We start from the raw sequence: 13022 nt of genomic DNA, 5'->3' as shown, positions 1-13022 counted from the left end.
CCTCCTGAAAAGTGCTGTCTCGAAATTTCAATAGTAAATCTCTCCTTGTAACGTTTGCCACAGGGGTTTGTTTAGCATCTCCGTAATGCTCTCTCGCCAGCTGAACGATCCCATGAAGAAAAGCGCCGCTCTTCGTTGGAGCTTCTCGACCTCCTCTATCAGTCCTACCTGACATGTATCCCAGATAGATGTACAATATTGAACAATCGGACGAACAAGCGGCTTATAAGCCACTTCTTTCGTGCATGAGTTAGATTTCTTTAAGATTCTTCCGATGAATCTCAGTCTAGTGTCTGCTTTTCCCACTATCTGTTTTATATGGTCATGCCACTTAAGGTCGATCTGGATAGATACCACTATATATTTTACGGAAGACGCTGTCTACAGCTGTTTGTCATCAATAGTGTAGCTGTAGAGTAGTGGAGTTCTTTTTCTATGTATGCACAATATGTTACATTTATTTACGTTCAGGGTGAACTGCCAGATTGTGTACCATTTATCAGTTCTCTCCAGGTCGTTCTGCAAATTCTTACTATTTTCTGGCGTTGCTACTTTGGTATAAGCAACTACGTCATCTGCGAATAGCCTTAAATTGCATCTGACGTTTTCTCCTAGGTCATTTATATATATATATCCGACATACCATAGTGGAAGAACCGATATAAGGTGTTTGTTCCTAAGAGATCTACTAGAGGAAATGGTAAGATCACTAATGGAGCCTCGTATTCGGATCTACAACATCCCAAAAAAAAAAGAAACAGATGATGCCATGCACAGATGTGGTGTGAAAATAAATGTCTCACTATTGAACCAATTAGCTATATCAAGACAGAGAATGTTGTCCATATAACAAACAAGGGAAAATCACCCTGATATGTATGAAGTAAAGAAACAACATCTGTAAAAAAGATAGTGGCATTACTTTTGCTTCTTCTTTATCAAACGTAAACAGAGAAAAATGCAAGATTTTGTGAAAAATGTGTAACAATTGTTTGTCAAAATAAAGCTTGTAATTCGCATTATTGTGTAAAATAAGGATGTTTTAATACAAAGTACTGAATTTAATAATTCTTGTCACATCTAGAACCGCAATTTATAAATGCGCTAATGTATATATTTACGTACGTTGTATTTATGTGAGAGTAAGTGATAAACATAAACTCTAAAGAGTTCTTTGAAAATTGGCCTGGTGCGAGCAGGACCCGCGAACTGACGGTTCCGTACAAACCTGATTATGTACTGCATATAGACAATCTATCCACTCTGGGAATAGACTATATTGACGATTTTTGTCTATTAACGCAATTGAGACTGCAAGATGTCGGTCGCAGAGATTCCGAGACTATTGAAAGTGTTTTAATTTCAAGTTTGAAGTCGGTTAACAAATGCCAGAAGACATACTTTTCTGGTGTGTGATAATTATAAATTAATAATTCAGATTTTTGCCTTTACCTGTGCCACGAAACCTTGCTTTTTGACAAAATCATGATTTTAGATCAGTGGGCTGTATCCTATAGATTTTGTGGACAGAGTTATCGATTATCAAAGTATGTAACAAAAATGGGTCAAATGGCTCTGAGCACTATGGGACTTAACTACTGTGGTCATCAGTCCCCTAGAACTTAGAACTACTTAAACCTAACTAACCTAAGGACATCACACACATCCATGCCCGAGGCAGGATTCGAACCTGCGACCGTAGCAGCCGCGCGGTTCCGGACTGCGCGCCTAGAACCGCTAGACCACCGCGGCCGGCAAAGTATGTAACAGAAATGGCGTAGTTTCTGATTGGGCTGACTTAGAACCAACAAATGTCTACATCGCTAAGGGATCATTGTCCTTAGTAAGTGATATTAATTTGAATTTGATACGTCAAACTGTTACCTAGGAAAACTATATTAACAGATGGACAGACAAACACACGTATGGATAAAGAATGACAAACAAAATGTTTTTTCATGTTATATAGTTTCAAATTAAGAATTTTTTGATTTTTTCCTTTTACTTGTAGTTTGAAACCTTGCTTGTTGCCAAATTTCGTGATTCTAGGTCAACGGGAACTACGCTACTGGTTTTGATGAGTTAGGTTTCGAGTATCAAAATACGTGACGTACATGGCCTAGTATTTTGACTGAATTCACTTAGAAACTTGAATTTCTTAATCCTCCAACGGTCCGTACACCATAAAATGTGATATAAATTTGAACGCGGTTCGCCTACCAGTTTGAGAGAAAAAGGGTTTTTAACAGTCGAACAGAAAGACAGATAGCAAAGCGGTCCTATAAAAGTTCCATGTTTAAAGAGCGAGACACGGACCGTACAAGAATAACGAAATATAACGCGGGACCACCAGATTTTTTGGTGTAACTTATAAACATTTCAAAAATTTGATAACTCTGAAACAAAAAAAATTGAACTCCAAAAAATGGTTATATAAAAAGAGACAAATTTAAAATAAGGATGGAGCCTCCCAGACTCTGCATATGTATTCATGTTCGATTTCGACACATTGCGTCCTAGGGTTAACCAGTCCACCTGCCAGCTCTAACTGCATGGTCTAGCGCGCTGCTTCCCGAGCAGGAAGGCGTGCCGGCCCCGGCTCGAATTCGCCCGGATGATGGTTTTTTAAGCGGTTTTCTATCTGCCTCGGCGAATGCGGGCCTGTTCCCCTTATTCCGCCTCAGTTACACTATGTCGGCGATTGCTGCGCAAACACTGTCTCCAAGTACGCGTAATCTATAATTACTCTACCACGCAAACATTTGGGGCTATACTCGTCTGTGGAGAGCTGTGACCTGTTGTGGGGTTGTGAGCCACTGAGGACTATGGCGGGATTAAGCCTCTCCATCGTTTCTAGGTCCCTGGTTCAATACACAATACATAATACACAATAGCGTTAAACAGGACTTACCCCGTACTATGCTATACTGAAGCGTGTAAAGTAATTTACTCTCAATCTTAATAGTCTCCCGTAGCATTAATCAACGTTCTTCGGGACACTCGCTGCGATGTCTGATGTTGACCTTCAACGCGTCAAGAGATGAAATTGACAAATCCACACTTGCAGCGTTGTCATAGTTGCACGAGAGACTATCCCTCGGATATAGCACAACCAGGCCAGAAGAGTACTGCGGCACTCTATTTGCAGTACGGATTTGTGAAGACGGTAGTTTTGGATGTTACATTGACGCAATGTTGGACACTGACTGTAAATGTGCGTCAGAATTTCCATTATGAGGAACTACTGGAACCAAGCCGCAGCACGCGTGTCTATGAGCAGGTCACTGTCGACGTCACCGGAACGCTTTCGGCAACATCTGCTGAAAACAGAACGGGACACATTTTTATTGTGACACGTCTAGACGTGAAGGGCAGCAAAACACAGGCCAGCAGCGGGCCCTTGTCACTGTTATTCGCTCCAGATGTGACACACAGGCGAGAAGAATGCTCACTGCTCGCGTCCTTTCTTTCGAGCTAACGAGACACCGAGGGAGGCGGCAGATGGAAGAGCGCTGCCTCCTGCGCAATAACAGGCACTGGAACACTTTGACGGCCAGAAGTGCGAGAGAGACGGGTGACAAAAAAACAGAAAAGAAAGCAATCGAGTCGCGCACTTTTGTTTCGCGCTTCTTTGATCACTGAGGTGCGAATCGTCCCTTTCGCAGAGGCCGTGCTGCCGAGAAGCAAACAAAGATTGTCTTCTGGGGCACAGTGCGCATTCTGCACAACTTGTTACCCTCTTGTCTGGAGCAAACGAATTAATGAAGACCTCTTTTTTTTCTGTTTGCTTTCAGTTGTGCAGTACGCACCTGTCCGAGAACACTACGCAGACTACTGCCAGCTCGGATATAGTAGCAGTTTCGCTGGTTATTTCCATACCTGAGTAGCACAGTGCAATTACAGTGCTAGTGGACGACGCGTTAGCACTGGGTACTGAGAAAAATGAAAGACCAGCCCTTTCTTGTTTCTATTCATGAGCAGTCCCGTTACAAGCACGGTTCTTCCTGTTCTATGAATATTAACGTAGCAACTATGATGAGGACCTAATGTCTGCTACAATGTGCTCCCCAGCAGCTTTGAACTAACACAGTTGGTTCACAACATCGACATCCACATCTGTATCTCACAAGCCACGGTACGTTGTGTGGCGGCGACTACCTTTCGTGCCACTGTCACTCCTAGCCCTCCGCCCCCTCCTCACCTCTTTCATCTTCCAGTAGCAAATGACTTGGAGGAAGAACGGTTGTCGGTAAGTCTCGCGTGAGCTTTAGTGTAATTTAATCTTCATGGCATTTTCTCCAGATTTACGTGAAAGGAAGCAATATACCGGGTGATCAAAAAGTCAGTATAAATTTGAAAACTCAATAAACCACGGAATAATGTAGATAGAGAGGTAAAAATTGACACACATACTTGGAATGACATGGGGTTTTATTAGAGCCGAAAAAAGTATTGCTAGACGCGTGAAAGATCTCTTGCTCCCGTCGTTTGGTGATTATCGTGTGCTCAGCCGCCACTTTCGTCATGCTTGGCCTTCCAGGTCCCCAGACCTCAGCCCGTGTGATTATTGGCTTTGGGGTTACCTGAAGTTGCAAGTGTATCGTGATCGACCGACATCTCTAGGGATGCTGAAAGACAACATTCGACGCCAATGCCTCACCATAACTCCGGACATGCTTTACAGTGCTGTTCACAACATTATTCCTCGACTACAGCTATTGTTGAGGAATGATGGTGCACATATTGAGCATTTCCTGTAAAGAACATCGTCTTTCCTTTGTCTCACATTGTTATGTTAATTATTGCTATTCTGATCAGATGAAGCGCCATCTGTCGGACATTTTTTGAACGTTTGTATTTTTTTTTTTTTTTTTTTGTTCTAATAAAACCCCATGTCATTCCAAGCATGTGTGTCAATTTGTACTTCTCTATCTACATTATTCCGTGATTTATTCAGTTTTAAAATTTATACTGACCTTTTGATCACCCGGTACACTGAAGCGCCAAAGAAACTGGTATAGGCATGTGTATTCAAATACAGAGACATGTAAACATGCAGAATACGGCGCTGTCGTTGGCAGTTGTTACATAGGTTACTGCCGATACAACGGCACGTTATCAGGATGTAAGTGAGTTAGAACATCGTGCCCGAGCGATGAGACACAGCATCTACGAGGTAGTCATGAAGTGGGGACTTTCCCATGAGACCATCTCACGAGTGTTCCGTGAATATCAGGAACCCGGTGAAACATCAGATCTCCGATATCGCTGCGGCCGGAAAAATATCCTGCAAGATCTGGACCAACGACGACTGAAGAGAATGTTCAGCGCTACAGAAGTGTAACCTTTCCTCAAATTGCTGCAGATTTCAATGCTGGGCCATCAACAACTGTCAGCGTGCGAATCATTCAACGAAACAGCATCGATATGGGCTTTGGGAGCCGAAGGCTTACTCGTGTACGCTTGATGACTGCACTACACAAAGCTTTACGCTGGGTCCGTCAACAACGAAGTTGGACTGTTGATAACTGGAAACATGTTACCTGGTCGGAGAAGTCTCGTTTTGTATCGAGTGGATGGACGTGTACGGGTAGGGATACAACCTCCTGAACCCTGTACCCTACAAGTGAACAGGGGACTGTTCAAGCTGGTGAAGGCTCTGTAATGGGCGTGTGCAGTTGGAATGATATGGGACCCCTGATACATCTAGATACAACTCTGACAGGTGACACGTACGTAAGCATCCTGTATGTGCTACAGAGTGGCTCCAGGAACACTCTTCTGAGTTTAGATACTTCCACTGGCCACAAAACTCCCCAGACATGAACATTATTGAGCATATCCGGGATTCCTTGCAACATGCTGCTCAGAAGGGATCTCCACCCCCTTGTACTCTTACGGATATATGGACTGCCCAGCAGGATTCATGGTGTCGGTTCTCTTCAGTACTACTTCAGACATGAGTCGAGTCCATGCCACGTCGTGGTGCGACACTTCTGCGTGCTCGCGGGGGCCCTACACCATCTTAGGCAGGTGTACCAGTTTCTTTGGCTCTTCAGTGTATTTTGTTGTCTCTCCTAGGAATGTACATGCTATGAAGTTTAAAAATAAACCACTCCATGATGCAAAACGCTGCTCATGCAGCACTTAACGCTGGAACAACTCTGTGACGCTACTGCACTTCGTAAATGAACCCATAACAAAACGCGCTGCTCTTCTTCGGGTATTCACTATTTCCACTATCAGTTTTACGTGATAATGATCCGAGAAAAACGAGCAATATTCATGTGTTGGTCGAATGTGGATACTTCTTGTTAGTGAGCAAAATACCTCAAGTACAACTCTAAGCGTAAGACAAAAAATATCACGAAACGAAATTATAGTTTAGCCCACTACCATTTTGATAATAATTCGTTTTTAGTGTTCCCAACCTCAGTCGGTACAAAGGAATCCTCATAGGATTACTTTGTTGTCCGTCTGTCTGCTCGTCTGTTAAGGACCTTTTTTCTCAGCAACAAGTAGAGAAATCAAGTTGAAATTAACGTCAAATACTAAGGTCTGCTTCCACTTGATGAGATAAAAAGTGTATGTTTCTGTGTTGGTGCAGTCAAAAGATACGGCCACTTATGTCACATATATATTGGTATTTGCAAACTCACTCATATACTATACAGTACTTCCTGTTGACCTATAATCATGAAATTTGGCAATAAACAAGGTATCACTGTACAAATAAAGGAAAAATTGATCATTTATGGTTATATCACGTGAAAATATGTTTTTGCCATTTGTTGTCCGTCTGTGTGTCTGTCCGTCTGTTCAGGTCACCTCTTCTGACAAACGGTTAAAGCTACCGAGTTGAAATTTGTGTCGAGACGTTAGGTCTACATTTCCTTGGCGGAGTAAAAAAATTAAGCTTCTAGACCAATTCAGTCAAAATATACGGCAATTGACTCGCAAACTTACTTACCAAAAATTATAATGAACTATCTACAAACATAATTAAGTTTGTACCGAACCCTCATAGCGTGTGTCCTGTTCGTAATGTTCCGTTTTTTTATCTGTTTTTTAGTTTTTTAAATTTTTTCTTTCAGTTCGACTCCAATTTGTCACTGAATTCATAATTCGTTTGGCTAGACTGCGGGCCCCACCTGCGGGGAGCCCGGCCACCTGGCCCAAGAGTTTTTTAGCTGACGCCATTTTGGCGACTTCCGTGCCTTTGGCCCGTCAATTAATAAAGATCTATCACTTAAATAGTTGAAAGCCCTGATCCTAATTTACAACTGGATAGCCTAGAAGACCTCTTCTTAAAATAATATTCAAGTGTGTGGGGCCCATAACATGTAAGACTGACACAAAAAGACAGTAAGAAATGTCTCTGGTTTGTTGGGCTCGTGAGAGGAAACCACAGAAATGTTGAATAACCTGACTTGAATCATTATAGAAGATAGATGGAAATTATGCCACGAGAGCCTGCTTACACAATTTCAAGAACAAGTATTAAGTAAAGAATCTAGGTACAGAGTTGGGGAAAAATATGAAAACCCCAAAGACATAACACGTTGCCATTCCTAACACGCGACAGGACACTCGATGGCATTCAAAAGAGATTCCAATCGTCTTGGAATGGATAAATACAGCTTCTGTATTTTTGAAAAGAGAGTCTTATATCCTTTCCACAGTAAAGTAGTGGCAAGTTCAGGAATCGATGATGGCTATAGATAGCGATCCTGAACCTTTCTCTCAAAAGTTAACACAAAGGCTCAATAATATTGGTATCTGGTGACCGTGGTCAGGGAAGGCCGCGACAGCTCATCCTCGTGCTCACGAAACCAGTCGTGGTTTAAGCGAGCTGTGTGATCAGGGGCTCTGTCTTCTTGGAACAGAGCATCACCACTGGGGAAGAAACATTGACCCATGGATAATCAGCAAATACTCGGCCTTAATATGACCTTGCAGAGGAACCATGAGGCCTATGGACTACCACAGTATATCTGCCGACATCATTATCAAAACCCGTCACACTTCACTCTTGGGACGCGTACTCCGACAGAAACTGGAAACTGTGTGAAATAGACTCAATGTATCAAATAACGTTCTTCGCTTGCTCCAAAGTCCAGGTTTTGTGCCTTTGTTTGCACCAATGATGAGTGATCTCGGAATTCCATCTCGGCGTACAATTCCCTCCTTATATAGCTCCCTTCGTGTTGGTTTGGTTCTGCCACGATTCACGAGTGTGACATTGATTTCTCCCGTGACCTTAGCAGCTTATTTCCTGCCGCGTTACTACTGAATGACTCTCGCGATAACTTAACACCCGTTTTAGTCCACACTGTAACTCAGCGGCTGATAGTCAATAAAATTCTTCTGGGTTTGGGGCCGCATTGTCAACCATAAAATTCCGACGTTTCAGTGACTATTGCAAGACGCCTTCCTCAGGATGCTGAATGGGCGCTAGTTGGAATTTAATGGTTGACAATGCGGTCCCAAACCCAGAAGAATTTTATTGGCTGTAACAACGGCCGCGGAAGCCTTCGTTTACGTTTAGCGGCTGATGTTTTTCAGCTTTGCCGGTAAGCGCTATAAATCCTCGATACGGTGCCTCTTTAAAACACCAAACACATCGACTACTTTGGTTGCAGAAACGGCCACGATACGAGCATTAACAATCTGCCCACGATCGAATTCTCCGACATAATCCACTCACAGCTACACGAAACACTTTTGACTACGGCTGACACTTGCCAGTGTTGAAGACATTGTACAGGTACCGTTCATGGTCAAATACAACACTGTCACCTGCAGGCTCAGCTAGCATCTGCATTTATGTTCAAGCATCCCTTTCTCGCGCTTTTTCAATATTTTTGCCCAACCCCTCTTCATTGAGGTGACAAAAGTCATGGGTTACCTCCTCAGGCGTCCTTTTGCCCGTCGTAGCGCAGCAACGCGAGGTGACGTGGACTCAACAAGTCGTTGGAAGTCCTCTGCAGAAATATTGAGCCATTCTGCCTCCGTAGCCGTCCATAATTACGAAAGTGTTGTCGGTGTAAGATTTTGAGCGAGAACTAACCACTCGATTACGTATCATAAATGATCAATGGGATTCATGTCGGACGATATGGGTGACCAAATCATTCCCCCGAACTGTCCAGAATTTTCATCAAACCAATCGCGAACAATTGTGGCCCTGTGACATGCGACATTGCCATCCCAAAAAAATCCATTATTGTTTGGGAACATGAATTCCATGAGTAGCTTTAAATAATCTCCAGGTAGCCGAACGTAGCCATTTCCAATCACTGATCGGGTCAGTTGGATCAGAGGACCCAGACCAATCCGTGGAAACACAGCCCACATACTTATGGAGCCGCCATGAGCCTGCACAGTGCCTTGTTGACAACTTGGGTCCGTGGTTCCGTTGGATCTGTGCGATACTCGAACACTATCATCAGCTCTTACCAACTAAAATCGGAACTCATCATTGTTGCTAGTCAAACATCGTGACCACACCCCAGCTATTCAGCTTTGCTTGACATCGGAGTGTTCAGTTTCTATTTGGTATCTTTTCTATATTTCACAACAACTTCTTCCTGTTTTCTTGCTCGATCTGTGATCAGTTTTGAATGAGCTATCCACTGGCCCATCTTACCACTGAATGTGAGGGGGCTGCGTTGGGGAGTTTCCCCTTTCAGTGTCTGAATGGGTATGTGACACTACGGTTGCCATATATAAAATTAATATCCCAACTGAAATCCATACCACATGCTTATTTCTGTGCCATCATCTCTACAACTTGAAAATGTACTGTTTTATTCTCTCTCCCATAATTATCATTCACATCCTACCGTCATGCACGAATCGAGATGTACTAAAGTTCTTTCTCTTTGCATTGGTGGAAACTTGGACGTTGGCCTGCTAGTGCAGTAAGGTCTTCGAGATAAGTGATATGAAGGTTAGGTTGCCTGTGGCAAATTCTTCTGCCGTTAATCCTAATCGGAAAGTGTCCAAGGCTTCTCGTTTGTCTTTGGGGTGTGAATGAGACCGCATCGCCCACCATGCAGTGCTGCACCATGCTGTAGAGTCGCAAACATCAACCACAATGTTTATACACGTTTCTCATGTCGTTGTTCTTGATTGAGTCGTCACTAAATAATGTTTGTTCAGCCACAGTTATCTAGAACTTGCTAAGTCGTTGAAAGTATCATTTTAAATGAAAAGTTTTTCCGTTGGTCCTTGAGTAGAACGATATGGGATTGTAGGTCCGCCTTGATGCAAAACAGTTTTATCTGAGGAAAGAATCAAACAAAAGAGTTTTTCGTCAAGGTGGACTCACTATTTTGTATCATACAACGTATGTAACTTGACAGTGATCTGGACTATGTATGAGAAGGAGAAATATTTGTGTAGGTTTACCCTTTCCTATTTGCACTTTATTTCTAGAGATTGAGACAACACGTGCACTATCTTTCATGTTTCCGGGCTGGTTAATCTCAGTCTCCTTGTCCCACTGTAAAATTAGCGTGTGATATCTTGGTGTTGCAAATGGATAACACTTTCCTTGTGTATATCTTCGATTATTTGCAACGCACATGAGTTTCACATATCGTTAATACTAGCTACAACACATGTGGATCGTACTATGTAGTCCTTCACGGCGGTTAACTGCTTTAGTTAAACTTCCTGTTTGAAAGGTCGAGGTCGATACGTAAATAATTTGAGTTTTGGTCAGGAACTACAGGCGACATCTAGCCGCTCTGCTTCTTCTGATATCTCACGCAGCAGAAGATGTAACGTCCCGAAATAATTTTGTATGTCGACCATGTCATCTCAGCCCGAAAGTTTCAATTGAACTAAATGTGTATAGTAGGTATTTACCAGTATGTTTACCATTTACCTGCTATGCCTCTAGTTCGCCCTTCTACCCACAAGGTGCGTTAAAATGTAGCGGAAACTTTTCAGTCTGCCTTGCTGTACTTGTCCGAACTGTACAATTTTTTCCTTACTGTGTCAGTAAAAATGTCTGAAAAGTATCTGTGCAATGTTAGACACTCGGAACATGACGTCGGAAAGACTAGTTATGCTTTGGTTCAGAAGGCGAATATGTATTTAATATAAAAAGTCATCAATAAATTTTTGTACTAAATTTTACTAATAGAAAGATAGATTGTGAGCTACCGCCGAATGACAGCAACAGAAGTCGCTATCATTAACTAGATCTTACCACAATTATTTTCAGTGTTTCAAACGTGTGACAGCAAAATTCGTTCAAAAATCGCCCACTCTCTGTCGAAAACTACGGCGAATGCGAGTTGCTCAGGATTTGCTAGATGAATTCAGAAACGATGGAGAACTAATTAAATTGCCATAACAGGTTATGAAACATGGGGTTCGATATGACGTCGCAACTGACGGTCAGTCATCCAGTGGAACCATTCTCGGTCGCCAGGAACGAAAAGAGCTCGAAAAGTGCGGTCTTTGATTTTAATTAGCTAGTGCACAATGAGCTCGTGTCAGAAGATCGAACAACATTAAGGAATAATACTTTTAGGATCTACACCGTTTGAGCGAAGCGATCTTTCTGACCTAAATTTCTGGCGAAACAATTCATGACTTTCGCACCACGATGATAAATAATCAAGTACGATATTAAAAACGCATTGCTGACAGCTCTAAAAGCGATGTCAAAGGTCAAGTTCCAGAAGGGTTTGAGGAGTTATATAAGCACTGGCATCAATGTTCAATATCTAATGGGGACTGTTATGAGGCGTATAATATTGATGTAAACGAATAAGTAAAATACTTTCCAAAACAGCAAAAATTCCCGATTTTTTTGGACTAGGTCTCTGAACTTTATTGTAGTATAACGCAGAGCCCCACCTTGTCCATGTGGGATAAGAGAGGAAAAGCACAGTCAAATACATAGCATAGGCCACTACAGTACTAAACTCCTTTGTAGCACCACATTAAATCACTAAAATAGCTGCAAATGTAGGAGACATTTTACTTTCGACGTGAGTTATTCTGGTTCCACCTCTCAGAAGGCAAATAGGGCACTTACTCTATTTGATTAACGTATGTATGAATAAACGTTGGCATAGCTTTCAATAGACACCAATAGACATTTTAGATTTATTTCTGGCACAGGTTTCTGTATAACTTTCTTAGAATTTAGCCTGAGCTCTTACTTAAGCTTATTAAGAGTTCTTCAGTCTCACTGATGTACTCTCTATCGCACGTAGAGCTTGCATACGAATTTTGATAATTTACACTCATCCTCTCTATAACGTCTTCCTCCAAATTAATTGTCTCTTTGCTTTATTTAAAGACTTTAAGAAAGCTGTAAAACTACGAGTAATTTACAATTCACGGAATAACTCAGCAGAGAATGAACACAGTCAAAATATTTTCACTTTGATGATACGCTGACATACATGTTGCATGAATAAATTATGGAAGTATACCTAATAGATATTATGTTACCACTGTGGACTACTGTACTAAACTGTTCTCTTTAGCAATGTATGACATTTAATACAAAGCATACACGGAATAACTATTTAAAGCGAGCATAATGTCGCTATGTAAAACAAAATAAAATGACCCCTCAGACTCAGTTATGTTCTAGTAAAGTTCTCTCTGAAAACAGAGATTTCATCACAAATAAACATTGCCTGTAAATGAGTTTCCACAGTACAGGCTCATTGTCTGCCCTATTCGCGTTGCCTGGCGTACTTGCGCAACCTAACCACCTGTGATCAGATGCGTAATTCTGTTATGAACCACATCTGCTGCAGTCAGATGCTTTGTGCGTCATCATTCCCTAGCGTTCATTTGTATCACACCAGTATACTGCATTTCGTTTTTATGGACAAACGCTACTTTCAAAAAAAAAAAAAAAAAAAAAAAGGAAATTATCATAATAATATCGTAAGGGAAGATCCTGCCCAGAACAAATTCTAAACCTCAAAAATCTTATGGCCTACCAAAAATCGAGAGCAAAAGCGTATGTCATCACATTCATT

The sequence above is a fragment of the Schistocerca piceifrons genome, chromosome 8 (assembly GCF_021461385.2).
Source record: "Schistocerca piceifrons isolate TAMUIC-IGC-003096 chromosome 8, iqSchPice1.1, whole genome shotgun sequence".
Lineage (NCBI taxonomy): Eukaryota > Metazoa > Arthropoda > Insecta > Orthoptera > Acrididae > Schistocerca > Schistocerca piceifrons.
The sequence above is the reverse complement of the archived record's forward strand: the minus strand, read 5'-3'. Positions refer to the sequence as shown.